Below are 19,865 nucleotides of genomic sequence, written 5' to 3'. Positions count from 1 at the left end.
AGGATATTGCACGACCATATGTTGCAGGTCCTGTACGGGCCTTTCTGGATACAGAAAATGTTCGACTGCTGCCCTGGCCAGCACATTCTCCAGATATCTCACCAATTGAAAACGTGTGGTCAATGGTGGCCAAGCAACTGCCTCATCACAATACGCCAGTCACTACTCTTGATGAACTGTGGCATCGTGTTGAAGCTGCATGGGCAGCTGTACGTGTACACGCCATCCAATCTCCATTTAACTCAATGCCCTAGCGTATTAAGGCCGTTATTACGGCCAGAGGTGGTTGTTCTGGGTACTGATTTCTCAGGATCTGTGCACCAAAATTGCGTAAAAATGTAATCACATGTCAGTTCTAGTATAATATATTTGTCCAATGAATACCCGTTTATCATCTGCATTTCTTCTTGGTGTAGAAATTTTAATGGCCAGTAGTGTATTTTACCTTTGGATTGCAAATCTGTTTTGATTTTCTTCCAGGCTCTGTCTTTGTACTCGACATTCCGGTATTTTTCATTTGTCTGTTTGTAAAGCACAGGAAACGTACGAACTTCTTCTATTAGTCTTTCCACATCCATTTTTTGTACTCAAAACAGTGTTGTACAGCTGCTCAGCCTTCAAAACAATTCTACCGTTGCGTCGTCCGTCACGTGAAGAACAAATTTCGCCCGTAACGCCCTCGACTCACTGACGTTCCTCGAACACTGCCCGTGTCTGGGCCGCTATACTTATTTTAATGATGTATTTCGTCCTCCGGGTGACGGCCTATACTCGGATTGTCTCGCCACGGACTCGGCTCGGACATGAGTGACCGGACCCTTACTCGTCGACTAAGCCGTTCGACTTCATCAGCAGCCAATATTGCGACTGATTGGTAGACAATACGTGGATCGTCGAATGCCGTGAACATTATTGGCCTTTTGTGATCTCTCACTCAAGAGGTTCTTTGTGAGACTGTGTAAACCATTGCAACTATCGTTGAGAACAAATGAAGGCTGCTTTAAGCTTGTAATGAATCTAAATAGTCCAGAGAACACCTCTCATTTAACTTTTGTTTATTTTTGTTATTGCAGACAGAAATGAAATTAAGACTAAACTGAAGTAGGATGCAAGACTTATTATCTCTTGGAGACTAATATTACGCCCACAAGATGTAAAACATTACAACCAACCTACCCGCAGATTTCGTGACTCCGTGAGACACTAAGTGAAAGTAGACTTTCCCGGCATATACTGGTTTACAACCTGGGAGCAGTACTAAAATACGTGTCACACCCACAATCATCTTCCGGTGAACTGTACCTCTGTGTACCATCAATGTATTTCAAACGGTGGAGAAACTCTTACGAGCAATCTGTCGGTGTTGCTCACTATTATCTGCCGAAGAAAGTCTTCGAGAACACTCCATTTTACTTACTGCACTTCGCCCAGAGTGGCTACGACGTATGGAGTATACTTTTATTACTTGGCCACGTGGCAAAGCCGAATTCCAGAACTTTTACCACACTTTGACGGCCTAAAAAAAGGGGGAGGGGTGGAGACAGAAAAAATTACCGTTTTTGTAGAACGGAATAATTCCTGGGCAATGAAGTCTACGAAATAGTAGGAAGTCTGTTAAACCACGAAGTGCTCATTAAACTCACACATACAACCGGCAAACGTACGTTCAATCTCACCACCATCCAGCTCAGAAAAATTTCACAATCCAATGGGTTAATCAAAAGCGTGCATAATATTAGTGACACACTAAGTCTGAAACAAGAGATGGAACTATTACAGACAACATTCCAGTCAGTGAATGTAATGATGGCGCAATGAACAAGCTCTGTCATTCGGGAGGAAATCCGAGCGACAAACACATAGAAAATGGACGGGATATGATTGCACACCTGGCGTTTTTGAAAACTGTAGCGGAGCGGGTAGGCAAAATATCACAATGAGTGGGCATCAAGGGGGTGTATTTATTACATTAGCAACTCTGGAGAGCGGCCAATGACGAACACCGGTTGTGCATGACATAAGCTGCTCTGTGTGCGATAGAACTGACACCGTCTCTGGCGGACCACTTGACTTTTCGCGTTCTTCGTTTGGTTTCCTAAAATCGAAACCGAACAAGAGATCGACACAAAAATTAGACTTAGGACAGTAGTACGGACAGAACCCTAGCCACAGACTTCGCAGTCTCGTACGCTAACATCTACGCTACGAAAACAACTGACCCTGATTTTGAATTTGAAAGCGCAACTTCAGTGTTAATGAACTTGGAAACGGCGCAAATTATGGAATTTTTTTCAGAACAATTATTTCTCAGCACAACCTACCCTGCAACACCTCAGAAACTTTTCATACTTTTTCTGACAATTTTGCATATACGGCTGCAGATCGACACAATAGTGTCTGTTCTTTCTGACATGCTTGTTCGAAAGAACAGACACCATACCTATATAACTTAAAATAATGTGAAGGACACACAGATTTTGACGAATCTCGTGAACTATTACAACAGTCGTCAAGGTGCTGGTGAAAAGTCATAGAACCTTTCCAAACCGTCAAGTGAACAACACGCGAATAGAGAAGAAAGCTACCGACGATCAGCTTCATGGCTTCAGGGATTAATGGCCAACTCAGCAGACATCAGTACTAGGTAGTGAAGCGGCAGTACCAGCAAACAAGTGGTGGAATGACAAAGACGGATTAAGTATTGTCATCTGATTCGCCAAAAGTAATTACGCACTGTCAAGAAACAACAGAAAGGAACACAGTGTATCCCTCTCCCCACCCTTCCACTCTCCTGAAGCAGCCTCTTTTAATTGGTAACAACTAGTTTTAAACAAACATGACATAGCAATGATACATCAGCAGCTAAAATATATTATGAGGTTTTTTGAGCTCGTCTGTTCTTTGCCACATTGACAATGACGGTGGCTATGTTTGATTGTATGAGATGATTTAGATCTCAGAGGAATTTTATCTTCACAGTCGACGGCCTACGTTCACGTTGATATTAACACTGAACGAGACAATAAGCAGATGCATTGCCAGAAGGGAATTGAAACGCACCTTTCCAAACAAAGTTACGGGTAACCTAGCAAGACTCAAGCTCTCTTCACGAGAAATAAATGGCAATGAATTAGCTCCAATTGCCAGTATGTCTGTAAACGCTACACAGATACCCATCGCGTGAGATTATCTAAACCTGCACAGCATGGCATACTCGTGGAAAAGGAAAATGAACACCCTAAATCAGTTGCACTGCAGGAATGAATAATAATTCCTATTTTATTGAAAATTATTCACCGAGTGTGCCTGGGTGGCTAATTGGGTGACCTCAGATGTTAAGTCCCATAGTGCTCAGAGCCATTTGAACCATTTTGAATTTGAGCTAATTGGGTACGCGTCAAATTAAAAATCGAAAGATCCTGAGATCAATCTTCAGTCTGTCCTGGGATCTTTTCTCTGTCGTTTGTCGCTTCCTTCACATCAGGTAATGATTTGTATCTGTGAAAAATGCGAAGTTGCTCTATGGTTTGGAGTCCACCCTTAACTGCAAGTTCCCATTTAATCAGCTGGGTAAGTTATTTCGAAAGTTAGAAGAAAGTAGGGCTAAAATCGTCTTCCAATAGGACCATGCCTAGTAAAGTACCGCAGTGTGCATATCAGTTTTGCCTTTCATTATACCGTTACGGTATAATCATGGCCACATTTGCGAGCAGGTGACCTAGACTACAGCTTAGGGGCTAGCAACACAAACTGAGCTGCACCACAAAAAATTAAAATTAAACTCTCATCAAGCGTCAAAATAATATTCCACATCATTAAACGCAGCTGCGGGCGAAGATAACGTTGATCAGGTTACTTTAATTTTCAGACGTTCAAAGCAACGCATCACTCTTGGAAGGTTTGTAGCATTCATACCGAACCAGGGTCACAAAGCTGAAGATATGACTCAAGGCTTGAGTAAGTGTTTGAAAAAGAATGACATAAAGAAGTTCCATGGTCTGTCTTATGATAATGGTTCTGCAATGAGCGGAAAGTAAATTGCCTTCAGTTGTTGGTACCGGCAGGAAGTCATTTAGCAGATGTTTACCTTGCGCTATGCATTCATTCAGTCTTGTAGCGCACCAGTTCATTTGAATTTGCTTAACGAACGTGTTTTCTTATAGTTACAATATTTGATTTACAAAACTTAAGTACTAATTTGCATGCACATTACTCTCAATTTTTGATTTTTTTTTTTTTTGTGAGAAGAGCATAGCGATATTAAAAACCATGTTAAATGCCTTAGTTATTTCAGTTACTTTCATTTTACTTATCTTATCAGTTCATAAAATCGTAAATTGTATAGTCAAATAAGTAACCTTAAATGCTACGTTATAGGCATTTTATTTCGAAAATTGCTCCATATACTGCACCACGGGTTCAGCCTAAGGCGATCCTAAATATGCCCTTGATGATAATAAAACTGAGGTTATACACAAATGGACATACTGCGAAAGACAAAAATGGCAGTACCTTTTATATCCTCCTATGACTATGATGTCCTGCAGTCATGAATAGACAGTCATAGATTTGTTGGCTGACAACTTAGGGATAGTGTTCCACGATACTTCAATTTCTTCAAAGAATGATCCTGCTTATATAAATTGTGCCACGCGCCTTCCTCTTGTGTCCTACACATGCTCAGTGAGAATGGCCAGGGATCCCACGGAAACCTTGGAGAGCACGTTTGAGTAATGCAACAAGTGTATCCAATGTCATTATACTGCAGAAAATTTTTCCTGAAGTGGTACGAACGGAAGGAGAATGAGCTGTATGACATTTTGTACGTTAATGCGCTGTTTCCTTAACACCAGTGGTGTACTTTCATTATAGGTTATTACTTCCCTCACAACGACGCCAGAAGTTGATCCTGTATGTCATCGTCTGACGCACTAGCGCGCTTAGTGTCAACGACACTACACCTTCCTCTCATAGACTCACAGTATGACTTCGCAGAAAGACATTCGTCATTCAACTCTTCAGTCCTAAGGCTGGTTAGCTGCATCACTTGTGCTCGTCGAAGGCATTCCGAAATGTCTACAACATTTTCTAGTTTAATACGATGCCCTCCAACTACAGGCCACCCTTTCAGCAAGTCAAATAAATGTTTTACCGGACCTTATGTTCAAATGCCCAGTAACATACTCACAATTCGTAAACAATACGGCGGTTTGAATCATTCCATTTAGTCCTTAATCAGTTTTAATGACACATACTGAACTTCTGCTTAACTTCATAAACATGCATTAATCGTTTAAGGAAAAACTGGAGTGACTTGCCATATTTCTGAGTACTGGTCCAGCGGAATATGATTTGAATCAAGCGCTGCGAGAATAGAAATTCAATATTTAAAAAATTACGAACGTTCATTTCTTACTTCTTTCGTCCTTTATCGTACTGGAAACTGTGGATTTCATTAACGGATGTATTTCGACGATAGAATTCATAGGCAGGTTTCTGATGGCTTCCTATAATTCCGGCTTATGCTTCTTCCACATGGATCCGATGACTATAGCCTGCTAAAAGCCTGATGATAAAATGTGGAGCAAAATATGCTACCGTATATTAAATGACGAGTTGTGGAGAAACATGTTTCAGATGCAGTGAACATCCTGAAGTGCTGTAACACATGAATTTGTTTCATATGCGATGAAAATCCGGAAGTGCTGTAGTATATGAACGGACACTCTACAAATGTACGGTATTCTATTTTGCGTATAGAAAAAGGAAAAAAGGATGGTGGTGTACATTAATTTACAGTGGTCTGAAAAATGCAGGGTAAGCGCCATTAAAAACACGCTTGAAGTTTTCCTACTGCTTATTATATTCTAAATAACTTATTATTCGTCGCTGTTGTTACCATTTTGCTTGCATCTGCATCGCTTTGTCAAGGGATCTAAATGGTTAGATACTTACCATTTATCTACTTAAATGGGCTAACAGTAACTTTTTTCGACATTACACTCCAGCGCAATTTTACAGATTCTATGTTATTCTAACACATTTTCTCATGGTTTTGATGTTGAGGTCGTTGCACAGTGCATTAATTAAAGAATGCTCTAAAGTATTGATTGTGTACCATTATTCCTTATGTTCTTCATAGAATAACAAAAATCTGTTTCTTTGTTGTCACATTTTTCTCTGCGTATTGTGTCATTAAAACTTGGAACTAATTCAGGGTTAATTACTCTTAGGCCTGTTTTCTATAGAGGATTGTACACAATGTGCAGCTAACAGACTTCTCATACTTTTAATTTAACGGTTTACCAGTATACTTCGTGATCTTAGGCGCGCTACTGCATTTCATCTGCTGAATTTTGCTTATGCTGAGCCTGTATTAACGAACGTCACTGTGTATAAAACGATTTTTTAACAAAGGTGATTAATTTATTGCTTCTGATACACTTCAGATTCTTTTGGAGCGAGTTTACCAGTAATTATTCTGCAATAAAGTATGTGTTCCCGCTGTAACGCGCGCTGGTGACCGCCTCACCGGCCACCTGAAGAGACTGTACTCTCAAACCGGTTTTGAGGGTAGCTACAGATTGGCAGCGGTGTTGTATCTGTGGATACAAATTTGAAGTGATGCTCTGTATTTTATTATATTTTTTTATTTTCGCTGCCCATTTAACTCAGCTAGAAAAACATAATTTGTTGTAGACTGCATACTGATACTAGCGCAAGTGAATTCTTTGTTTATGTTAGTCCCAACTGGATAAGGTTTCTTTGTCTGGCTTTCGCGGTATTTCAAAGTCTTTGTCGCCATGTTGAGAAAGGTTCTACGCTGTGTTGTGTTTTAGCGCGGTGTTCTGATGTAGCTACGACGTTTGTGTCAGCCAGGTAATACATTTGTTTTTTTTCCGAACTATACTCAATAGTTTTATTCATTTGTTTTGCATGCTATTCCTTTATTGGATAAACGCTGTCATTGGCGTCATAAGTATTGACAGTGGCTAGCTTGATTTTTAGTTACGGTTTTGCCCGCTGATTGTTTTTAAATTCAATTTTTGTTTATGATTACTCACGTTTTCGTTCAGAAACAGCTCGAGCCTCTCTTCTGTGTGTCGCGAATTATATATGAATGTAATAAACATAATAGGGGAAAAGATACTCATTATTTTTAAGAATTAAACTTCTCAGTGACAGCGTAAGCGCAATATTTGTAGTCAACGTAAACTACGGATAATATGTTTTTAATACTACTATTTTGCCGTTGATTTCTATAATCCATCACAATTGTGTTTGTACTTTACATCCATTAGTTGAATTATTACTGTCACCGAAATGAATCGCAATATAGCGCACCTTCAATACAGAAGTATACTTTGCAGGCAGTTTCATTTAAGATGGTGACAGTATTGGCCGAATAATTATTCACCTTGATTCGGTTATTTTAGAGTACGTCTGGGTTGTTATGCTTGTTCTGCGATTTTCTTAGGGAAAACTCAAAATATTTTTTCGTGGGATTGATATATGTTTTGCTTCTGTGTAGCGGAGTAGAACTGTTAGTAAACACGTTTGTTTTGGACTTTACATAGAACACTTCTATACAGGACAAGATCTGTAAATTAGTTTTTGATTTTGTTGTTACTATGAAGGACCTTTCGGCGCCAGTTAGTCGTATACTGTTTGGAGGGGGGCGGGGGCGGCGGCGGCTAAGAAAATATTTGAGCAGCAGTACAAGCAGTTGTTGATTCAGCAATGAGACATTGATGTAATATGGCAGTCACACAGTTTATTTTACTTTTAATCGATCAGGCTGCAGTATATTTAGATTATTTATGCAGTCCAGAAATCAAAAGGAAAGCTACAGAACTTGCAAACTTGCTACAGATGAGCGACTTCTCTTCATTACGTGTTTCTATTGAAGGTGAAGTTTCATCTTACAGAAAATTATATTTGTAGAGACTGTGAAGAGCAGCTGTTAATGAGATAGTTCCATGTTATATTCTCGTGATTCGTATGCTATACCGCCGTTTGTGTTTTTCATCGGCCGATATGATTTCTAAGACACGGGTTTGTCGCGCTTTCATATTATTAAATTTAATGTTGGGAACATGGGAGAGGATTGTTTTAAGTTATTGGTTTTGTTAACAGGTATCACTATGCGTCTTTAAACATGCTTGTACTTACTTTCCTTTCCACTTTGAGAACAGTTTTGAAACGTTAAATTTTTGTTTTGCAGTAACCATGCACTCTTTTCTGAGAGCTTTATATGCATTTGCATATGGAAACCCTGTAACACAGTGAGTAAATTATTTCGATTTTTGCAGAACATGTGGACTTTTAAAATAATTTTAAAAATCAACAGTTATTCAGCAACTAGATTGTACTTCAGTGATATTTTATTCATTCTGAGCCCATCTATAGGATTGCGAACAAGTATATTGAATGAATAGGCTTTTATACAGCTGCTACAGATACTGTAACCATGAAAATAAACAATGTACATCAGTGAGATGTTGTGGTTTTAAAAATAACTATGTGTATGTATATATTGGAGTTTTTACATACTTAGTCAAAAGGAGCTGTATTGTAAAAATTAGAAGTATCACAGTTTTCTTTCTTTGTGAGAAAGAGAGATTTTATTGCACTGTACAACTGACTAGACATATTATTAAGAGGCAGTCAGTTTCAGTCTTCATTCCATAGTGTACTTTCAAACCAGCAGCCGTCAGAATTTTGGCTAACACTGTGTGAACTGATTATATAAGTGTATTTTTTGTGATAATAATTTTGTATTTGAATTGAATGCTTAAATTTATTCTGGGCAGTTGTGAAACATTTGTACCACAGAGGTGTTGGTGAATACTTGACAGAAACTAAGTTGATGAGAATTTGTTTAAACAAAGGATGATTTGTGTTCTTTAATGGTTTAAAGATGACAGATTTGTATCCTTTTCCCAAGACACAAAACAACTATTTTGATCCATATATTTCAAGTGATACGTAATTGCTGATGTAACTATTTGAGCAATATATTCGTTCCATTTCAAATGTGTGTAACCTTCAACTGTGTGTTGCATACGAGGAAGGATGATCAATATAATAACTTTTAAGACTGGTGTAAAATAAATGTTAAATTCCATAGTCGTGTGTCATGGAATGTGGTCAGCGCATGGTACAAACACCTACCTTTCCCCTTTCTCTGCAATTTGGTTGTGACAACAGTCTGTTTTGTCATGTAGCCTGAAGTTATATTGGAGGGTGACAATTTAGTTGAGAGTTGGTGAATGTGAATTTGGTATAAAGATCATAGTTACAGACTGATCTGTAGCATATCCCCTTGGCAATGTTTGCATCATATTTTTATATTTATTTGTTGGTCTAGGATTAATTTCCCAGTGCTGCAGGATTATCATAATACAATGAAAATAAATAGTTCAAATATATGTACATAAAATATATAACAAAATTTTTACAAGAATAGGACAGCTGATCGTCCATGGTCTTGCTGAAGGAACGACAGTAACGTTTGTCTGAAATGATGTAAGAAAACTAAAATCAGGATGGCCGGATGACCAAACTCCATCTTCACAAGTATGTGGTCAGTTTCTTAACAATGCACTGCCTCACGCAACTTGCACAGTATGACATACAAATAAAAAATAGTTTTGCAGTGTTTCTTCACATCTCCTTACACTATCTCTGCACACAGTACAGACACTGTACTGATGACCCTAGCACCACGAACTTGCTGCTCTACCCCTTGCACACTCTTCAGTATATCGGCAAAATTGATCCCACGCCCATAAAAGTGCTACTGTGCCTAAAGCACATATCCATGCCATCCCTCCATCCTGCCTGGAAAACTGAGTCAGCATCCTCCCATGATGAGTGAGGTGTTAAGCTCAGAAGAATGTCAAGACATTAGTATTGGTGCACTTGATTACTTTGAAGTGTGTGATAACCACCTGTATATATAGATGCATAAAATTAATTAAATTTTCTCTTGGTGCTTCACAGAACATGATTATAATATTAAAAAGGAAACACTTCCTAATGTTCTGTAAAATTATGTTTATTTGTCCATCTGAAGGTGGCCTAAGAAGCCAAAAGTTTTTTGTGACCAAATAAATATAATTTCCCAGAACATTAGTAAGTGCTCCCATTTTAGTAATATATTTTGTCTCCTGGGACAGCTTATTATATAGTTTTAACAATTCCTCTTTTGTTATAAATACAACAACAGCAAGGAAAATTCAGAAAAAAGCTGTATTACATGATAGACAGATATCCAGCAAATATTTTGGTGCTTGTTATGTATGTCTATCAAAGATAAATTATGAAAAATGAATTTTTTTTTGGGGGGGGGGGGGGGGGGCGGATGGGCATTATGTACCTCTTGTGTTTGAATTTTCCAATATAACTGTCTGATCAACTGTCATTGAGGCCATGAGTGTTTTGCATTGTGAGCCTCTCTTTGGGGAGAGGAAGGAATGGTGTATATTATTTTATTCATGATAATGGTGGTTAAGGAATCCAGTACAAACTTTATATGGGAGTTGGCATTATTATATGGGGGAGGGGGGAGCAGTCAAATGAAATCCAAACATTCACCATACAAGACCATGTAATGGATGTATTCAAAATTAATCCCCACATGTGTTAAAAACATTCGTCCCATTGGGAAATATGACGATCAGTTCCTGTTTCATGGAATGCGGTCAGTTACTGATGGATCTACAACCACACCCACTCTTGCACTTCCTCGTCTGACTGAAACCGACTTCCATGAATGTCTTTCTTCAGGTTGCCACTGATCCGGGCTGTATGGAGGAAGTTGCAGTGTTTCCCAACCAAATCACTTGGAGGAAGTAGCAGTGTCTCCGAACCAAATTACGTGGTGTAGTTTCTTGTGTAATAGGAAAAGAAGCTGCAGTTTAATGATGAAATTAAAAATAAAGTAGGAGTTTTAATACATAGAAATGGAAAGATGACAAATTTTTACTGCTTGGACTGGAAAACCTAGAGAGGCTTGGCTTACTTTCAAGACATTTTCATTTCATTTTCGTGTATCCAGAACATTGCATTTGAGTATTTGGACACAAGGCATTAAGGTTTAAAAAGGTGAAAATTAAACTAATATGTATGTGTTACAGTTACTTTTATTTATTTGGTACCTAGATTGTGGTTAAGACACAAGACTCATGTTCATGAAGAGTGATATTTAAATTCATGCTAAGCTATAATAATTTCCCTTTTTTGACATTCCTGTAAGATAGTTCGGTTGACTTTCAGTATGATTCTTTTATTGAAGCCGTGACATATTTCTTCCTCCACGTTTGTACACTGTCCCAATGTACATTCCTGATGTCATTGAGGTGTTAAATTCAAAGTTTGGTTCTTTCCCTTAATGTGTATTATTACTTTACTGCTTTTACGACTGCTTTTAATGGAATAAGTTGGTTTGCTCTGTTGAACACCACTATCAAATGGCTTGGTATTAGTATTTTGAGCATTACTGCAGAACTCAGTTTATTTAACCCAGTCTTTTTGAGCAAACAACAGTATGTACAAAATAACCAGTCAGATTAGAAAAAGGATATAATTGTGTAAAATTTCTGTTTCATGTAACTTGTTTCTTTAAGAAGAGGAATATATTGTGCATTTCTTATTTTATTGCTTTTTTTATGGAGGCTCTGTTTTAATAGTGCTGCTGTATGACTTTTCATGTCAGTCAGTCATCTCCCAGCCCTGAAACTGTTGTATCAGCAAGTTAATGGCTGACTGAAGTTCTTGCATGACAGACTAAAAATATCAATTTGTTACTCTGATGGTTCTCTTTGGAGGACTGTTTTTTGAAACTGGCAAATTTTATTGTAAAAAGTTGAGGCCAGTAACATATTTAGGATTTGATGTGAAAAGTAAACTTTTTCACAACTTATTGTCGATAATGAAACAAAACAATGAATTGCAAAGCCTGTGCACTAAAGTTGCAATCTGCTCGTGCAACTTAGTTGCAGTTACAGAATGTGACTCTCCTGTGACAGTTTTCAACATATTTATATGTGACTGAAAATCATTTATTAGTCATCCTGAAACTGCAGTTGAAAATCTGAATGATTGGCAATGAGGGCAGAAACTGTAGTTCTCACCAGAAGTAGCAGTTTTTCACTGAGTGATCCTCTGAAAATTATTTAAAAAACTCAGTGATATACAGTAGTAGTGCTTTTGTTTCTTTCTTGCTGCTGATAATTTACATTTGTTTTGTCTTTCAAATTTACTGTCTGACATGTCGAAAAAATGTACAAGAAATAACACTTGCAAAATTAACACATTTCTTATGGAGATATGGACCACAATCCTAGTCAAATCTGTTTGTGGGAAGATGTGGGCCACACCAAGCACTGGGCAAATTTAAATTTTTGTTGTGTATGGTCTTGGAAATTTATTTACCATAATTTCTTTTTTGCTGCATCCCCCCCCCCCCCATGCGCACAAACAAGGTTTGTAAGTTTTAATGGTTATCATTTTAATTTGATTAGCTCCTGTGTATTTTTGACAATGAATCTACCACAAGTTTCATCAAAGAAGTGACATTTCTGTAATCGACTGTTTAAGTTGCAGTCACAATTTTAATACTGGTGAGTACTGGTGTCAGCCATTATTGTTTGTCTTCATGTCTTTTCATCTTTGTTACAGTGTAATGCATTAACATCACCATTTATGGCTGGCTCTATGTCCTGCATGATGACAAAATTAATGCTTTACACTGTAAAAAAGCTGAGAGGAGATGAAGACGGCCGGTAACTGCTGAAACCTTTAAGCAATTGTTTTAAAATTACAATTGTGACTAAAATAATCAGCTTTAACTGTCCAGCAGTTGCTGCATCTCTTCACACATTGTCTTCCGTTATAAGCACTGTTGTGTCGTGAAATTTTCGATGTGTATCTGATCAGCAAAGACATAAGAATTATGCAGTGCTGAGTTAACAAACGTAATCTAGATTTTGATTAATAAAATGTGGCATGCCCCATGGTTTTAGAGGTTGGCTTTAGACAGTTGGTGGCACAAAGATAAAATCTAAGTTTCTCTCAAACTCACTATCAGATCTGAAGTGAAAGTGAACCAGGATACATAACTGCCATACTTATGCAAACATATGTTTAGAATTATTGATAAAATAACTATGATTGTCAGGTTGGAGGATTGAGGGTGGGGGTGGATGCTGTGTAGTACACACTGTGCCTCATGCTCACATTGTCAGTGTATGTCAGCCCCCCAACCTCCCTATGTAAACTGCCTCATAAAGCTTGTATGTAGCTGCAGAATAAGCAACACAATGAACACTTGGAGTACCTGTCTGTTACCAGGCAACTTGCAAAAACATGAATCACAAAGTTGTTATAATCAGATATAGTGTGGGGTGAAAAGTCTGAGTGGCACTGAGAGACTCTGTGTTATAATAAGTGAGATTTTACATTTCACAGATCCTAAAGATTAATGTCTAGCAGTATGTGGTGGTGACCCTGCACTGTCAACTCAAACAGTATCTTGCTTGTTTTTGTTTAAGGAAATATAATGAGTTTCCTTCATTGACGAGACTGGATTGTAGGAGAGATGAAATTCCCTGTTAAAATATATTGTCGATTATACTCTAGCAAGGCTTCAAAATGTCACTGTCACAACATCAGATGTCTTAAAGGTTTGGTTCTTTCCTTTGTAATTCTGAAAGTACAGTGAGGATATTGATCTCTGCTGCATTGTCTTTTCATGCAAGGTATGAATACTGGTATTAATGCTAATTTACAGAAGTCAGACTAACAGAGCTTTATAAAAAGGAACATAAGAACTGCCACTGGTGTTTCCTGTGATTGTGTTACCTTAAGGAGTGCAAGCACAATACCATTTGGTTACACTCAGTTTCACCTGTCAAATGCAATTGAAGGAAAAACCTTATTCCTTTACCATTCATTGGTTGTGTGCATTTTAGTTGTTATTATCGAGCAAATTGTTAAGAGGTATGTCATATTGATCCTGTTGATGGAACATCAACAGATGGCAGATCATGGAAAAAATTAATTATGCAGTGTTGCTGCAGAGACTTAAAGATTTTTGTACATTAGTTTGATATACAATGTTGCTTTCATTCTAAAGAGAATTTGTGGCTGATGACTACAGTTCCTAATACCATGAGTATGCCTGGATAAAAGGACACTGAAACAAATGAGTAGTATTGGACTGGAGTTCTTTGGTAAACTAAACACAGTTTTCAGAAGTAAGCTTCCAGTGTCTGAAAAGGACAGCTTACAGTCAGTGTGTATTACCAGTTTTGACTTACATGAGTGAGACACAAACATTTAATGAGGGTTATTGTTTCAAAATACTGGCATTGGGATGGTAGATGGAGTAAGAAAATTCCTTACTGGATCCAAAGAGGAGAGAAGACTAAGGTGATGACAGCATAATGTGGGGTGAATGGATGGATATGAAAACATGCAAAAGCAACATGGTGGTTATCATATCGGACTAAAATACATTGAAAAACATTGAATTGATTTTCATCCTCAAGTGAATGTCAGAAGGCTAGTGTTATAGTGATGGTAACCCATTGCAGTTTGTTGTATAATTCCTGCTGTTTTGTCTAGATTATTTTCAAAATGTGTGCCAGACATGGCCATGAGCTATTTACACTTCAGATAAATGGTGCTTGAACATTGACAACTGTGTGGTAGCAGCTCTATTCAACTTTCGTTGTTCTGCTTGGAAAGTTCCTGAGTTGAAAGGCATACCGCTTTTCCCGTGTACTCTAGAGTGGTGGAATGCACCAATCTATATTAACTGGTGTCAAAATCTTTTACTTAACACAGCACTTAGGTGTGGTGTGACACATTATTGGTTAAAATGTGTGATGTAAGATCATTCACCTATTGGCATGTGTGTTCTTCAGGAGTTGGTACAAATCAACTGTAAACTCAGATTTAAGCAATCAGTTAGGTAATACCTCAGTAACAGATTGCACATATTTTTCATTTGGTGTGCTAACATCTAGTTCTTACTGCAGCTTGTGTTGTTTTGAAATACCTTGTTTTTGGTAGTAATGCAGCTATATCTGAAATTTTGGTGACAAAGTCTTTTACCCTGCACTGTAGATTTATATATTTGTGAAAGGATAAAATAATAAACTTAAGCAATGCTGTGCAGTAATTATGACACTATGCTCATATTCAGGATGAGTGGGATTCAAATTCTCATGTGGCCATTGAGTTTCTTTTTCTGTCATTTTCCAAATTTGTCTTGAAGCAAGTGCCATCATCACTGAGGAAAAAAGTCACAGCCAATCTTGCCCCATTTCTTGCACTGAACTTTGCTCCAACACAGATGTCTGCTATCTGTTTCTATTCTTGCTAGATTTTCCTGCCAACTAGTTTTAGTAACTTATGAATTCTGATGATATTGCCAGTTTTGTCCTCTTACTAGCACATGTCTAGAGATATCAAGTGTGAGTATATTGGCCAAGACAATGTGACAAAAATCCACTAAAAGATATAAGCCTGTCATATGGATTAGCATTAGATGGATATGTCTTTTTTTTTCCCCCCCCCAGAGTGGTTCACTGAGTGCTCCCTACAGAAGGAACTTTGAAACTGTTTTATTAGTGTTATCAGTTTTTTGTAATTGGTGAATTTTGAGTTTGGTTCAGTAAAAATAAAAGAAATATTCTAATTCTTCTTCTCAAGGATACATTCACTTTTGCATTTATGAAAAGTTTTATTTTTTAACCATTCTGTTAGTGCTTTAACTGGCTTTGTGAAAGGCAAGTAGGTGAGAAGTTAGTGAAGAGTTATGTTAGAGATGAAACTGAATGTGTGCTTTTAAATAATTTTGCAGCTATAAAGGATATAGTAGGCTTGACATATGAATGCAAAGTAATTTCATCATTTTTATGCAAAGCTAGCAACTAATAGTCACTTCAGCTTACAAAAAATTGATGCAAACTTGAAATTGTGTTGTAACCTTTTATGGTGAGCACATAAACTAAATAAATCTGTTGATTGTGGCACTGAAATATCACCTACGTAACATAGATACAACATTATTTCTTTGTATTCTAATGAAGAAGTATCAACTGTTTTCATATATTTTGCTGTAGCCAGATTGTGTGCACATAGTGGTTCATGTACCAATTATGGGTTAGCAGGAATGAATTCCCTCCAACTCTAAATCTTCCACAAGCGAATGGTGTACGAAGTCTTTCTTTTTTCTCTTCATTTCTCTACCAGAGTAAGATTAATTTAAATAATAATTCCGCTTTTGCTATTTCAAAATTATCCTGAAAAAATGTTATCTGATAACACACTACTGATAGGGCAGAACTCATTCTTATTGAGAATACACACAGTATGTGGACAATGTAGTATGAAAGTGTACAAAAGGTGGCATACTATGTTCAAAGTCTGTCAACAGTCGAACTAATTATTAGATGCTTTTCGCAACAACTCATCTCAGGTTTATACGCAGTGCTGTAATTTTAGCTAGAGTGCATGTGAAATATCTGTGTGCATTATTTTTATTCTGATGATGCAACATGATGTGATAGTCAACAATGATCATGGTTGTGAATGTTTGATTAGGTTGCATTTGATAGCTGTAACACACATTTAATGATATGTTGTGTTAACAATGAGATGAGTGAAGGAAGAAAGCAATGTGAACCTCCTCGGTGTTTTATCAGATACACTGGTCAAAGAGCAACTTGACAGGCTTTTCTGGTGGATGGGTAATATTTTTCACACCAACTCATCTCAGGTTTATACACAGTGCTGCAATTTTAGAGTACACATGGATTAGCTGTGTGTGCTATTTTTGTTCTCAGTTTCATTTTATAAGATGAAGTAGAATCCCATACTCGCAGCAGTGAAATTTCAACACCCTAGCACAGAACGAAGAGGAGACAGACTGCTTAAAGTATGATTTAATTTTAAACTTTACAAGCTATTCAGTCGTATTTGTGTGACAAAAGAGCAAAGACAACAGACTGGCAGAGGTTTGATCATTAAAAGTTTTGGAGGTTTAGGCTTTAGCTATGGGTCTATCACAATGTTGCAACATTTTGACTTGGCTATGACCTCCGAAAAATTTTGTATTCCTCTTCCTACAATTATAGACATAAACTTATCCCGCCTCAGCCCAATCATAATCAGTGTATTTCCGTATGGAGCAACAGATGCCGGCCGGAGTGACCGAGCGGTTCTAGGCGCTACAGTCTGGAACCTCGCGACGCTACTGTCGCAGGTTCGAATCCTGCCTCGGGCATAGATGTGTGTGATGTCCTTAGGTTAGTTAGGTTTAAGTAGTTCTAAGTTCTAGGGGACTGATGACCTTAGAAGTTAAGTCCCATAGTGTTCAGAGCCATTTGAAGCAACAGATGACTACTGTTGAGACATCGTAACGTTTCACGATTTTACGGCGTCTTTTCTAGTAGGTGGTCACGACCAATGGCGGGTCTAGTAAACTTCCAATTTGTGGAAAGACTATTTTCGTGATTACAGTTATTTTTAGGTAAAGAATAAGCGCAGTCGTAAAACGCGGTACTGGTATTCGGAATGCCCAGTACAGCTTCAGCCATATACCAAAGTATTTCTTGATTTCAAAAAATTATTCACAAGTGAAAAATGGAATTTTTCCATCGTCACATTTGCAAAAGCTTGTCTTAGCTGTCGAACGTCAAAGTTGAGAACCACCACCTCACAAATAACAAAGCACGTGTTCGGCTGTCGGGATCCTAGTAGAGGAGGCAAATCCATGTGTAATCTAAAAGTTAATTTAATTTCTTGATATTTGCTTTGTGGTTCATACTTAGAAAGAAAGCAAGACAAGAGTACCGCGTTTTACGGCAGCGCTTGTCGAGAAACAACCCTCGAAAGTTCATTGAAGTGGAACACGCAAAGAACACACAAATGTTACGAATGTGGGGAAAAGTATCCCGTTCTTACAGTATGACGAGTCTGTGAAGAAGCTGATAAGTAGGTCTACATAGAGTTCGCCAGAATTGCTTCGTACGGGGCAATACAACATAATCGAAATCAAAAACCAGAAAATACCTTGCTGCGTTGAATTACGATAAATTCCCGCATTCTCCTTACAGGAGAGATGCCACTGGCTAATTTTGAAGCATTATCTGTGTATGGATAGATTGCTGCACATGCCAGTCATAATGTATATGATATACGAGATCGCCAAGAGATTTCGTTGGTGGTTGTCACACAGTTCGGTGTTATCATAAGGTCAGGTCTTTTCTTAGGGTTCTGGAGAGGTGTTCAGCCACCTGTCAAGACTGATGCTAGTGTTACCTGTACTTGATCCATTGGGCATTCAATAAGTGCGTATCAGGTAAGAAAATAAGGAGTTTAGGAATTTGGTTTACTTATTTATTAAGTATACATGAGTGATTTGATAAGCCCGGCGAAAAAGCGGGGAAAAGGAGTTTGTTTCGTAAAAAGCTCGTCTTTATTTCTCGACATAGTGTCCTTTGAGGGTTATACACTGGCTCCAGCGAAGTTTTCATCCCATCCGAAAAATAGATTCTGTCAAATTCTGCAAAATACTTGTTGACTGCAACCATCACTTCCTCATCTGATGAATTTTCTTCCCAGGAAACCAAAGTTTTCAAGTGAGGGAATAGGAAGAAGCCACATGAGGCAAAGTCTGGTTAATAAGGTGGATGAGGAACTAATTCAAAGCCCAGTTCATGCTCTTTCGCTGTTGTTATCGATGATGTGTGGGTTTATGCCCTTTTTTGTGTGCAAATCTTGGTTTCTTTTCAGCGAACGCATGTTTCATACAGTCCAACAATGAAGCATAATAGGATCCAGTTATGTTTCAGCCTTCTTCCAAGTTCTCTCTGAAGATTATTCTTCGGGAATCCCAAAAGACAGTGGCCACCACCTCATCAGCTGACACAATGGTCTTTGCCCGGGTTCCCGGGTTCGATTCCCGGCGGGGTCAGGGATTTTCTCTGCCTCTTGATGACTGGGTGTTGTGTGATGTCCTTAGGTTAGTTAGGTTTAAGTCGTTCTAAGTTCTAGGGGACTGATGACCATAGATGTTAAGTCCCATAGTGCTCAGAGCCATTTGAACAATGGTCTTTGCCTTCTTCGGTGTACTTTCACCAGCCTTTGTACACCGGTTTGACTGTCGTTTTGACTCTGCTGTGTAATGATGGGTCCAGGTTTCATCAGCAGTCACAAATCGACGCAAAAAGTCTTGCCGATTGCAATTAAATATCGCGACACATTGTGCTGAAATATTGTGCCGGATGCACTTTTGGTTGACTGAGAAGCAATCGCAACATCCACCTCGCACACAGCTTCTTCATAGCTAATTCCCCATGCAGGATATTATACAGTCGCTCAGCTGAGATGCATAATGTCTCAGTAATCTCTCGAATTTTTATTCGGCGGTATTGCGTTGACACATCATGGATTTTGTCAATAGTTTTCTTTGTGGTGACCTCAATTGAACGACCAGAACGCGCTTTGCCATCGGTGCTTGTGGGACCACGTTTAAATTCATTAATCCAAAAGGAAATGGTCTTCAACGACGGTGCAGAGTCCGCGTGAACTTCGTCCAATTCTGTTTTGATTTGTGCGACAGTCCAACCGTTTCTCTGAAAATGTTTAATAGCAGCACGAAACTGGGTTTTCTCCGTTTTCAATTGCAGTCGACACACAGACCAATTCAGACTGCTGTCAACAATGAACTGCACGCTTTAACGTTGTTGAAATTCTTTATACGATCCTGGGAATAATCAAATTTAGCAACCGCGAAGGCACAACAAAAATGTTCCATTCTTGCATGGAAGTTTACCGGACTTACCAAA

The 19,865-nt window shown here is 38.2% G+C and overlaps 1 protein-coding gene across 3 annotated transcripts in view; it reads left to right on the top strand.

Annotated features, from left to right (window-relative positions):
• The first annotated feature begins 6,615 nt into the window (after positions 1-6,615).
• Positions 6,616-19,865, top strand: part of LOC124721983 — a 284,634-nt gene continuing 271,384 nt past the window's right edge. The window contains exons 1-2 of one of the 3 annotated variants that reach the window (XM_047247151.1): positions 6,617-6,879; positions 8,225-8,285. The gene's annotated coding sequence lies outside the window, so the exon portion shown is untranslated. Of the gene's footprint in view, positions 6,880-8,224; positions 8,286-19,865 lie in introns of all 3 variants that reach the window. The other 2 variants (XM_047247153.1, XM_047247150.1) reach the window with 2 other exon arrangements.

This window comes from Schistocerca piceifrons, chromosome X (genome assembly GCF_021461385.2).
Source record: "Schistocerca piceifrons isolate TAMUIC-IGC-003096 chromosome X, iqSchPice1.1, whole genome shotgun sequence".
Taxonomy (NCBI): Eukaryota; Metazoa; Arthropoda; class Insecta; order Orthoptera; family Acrididae; genus Schistocerca; species Schistocerca piceifrons.
Note: the sequence above shows the minus strand (reverse complement) of the source record. Positions and strands in the feature narration are given on the sequence as shown.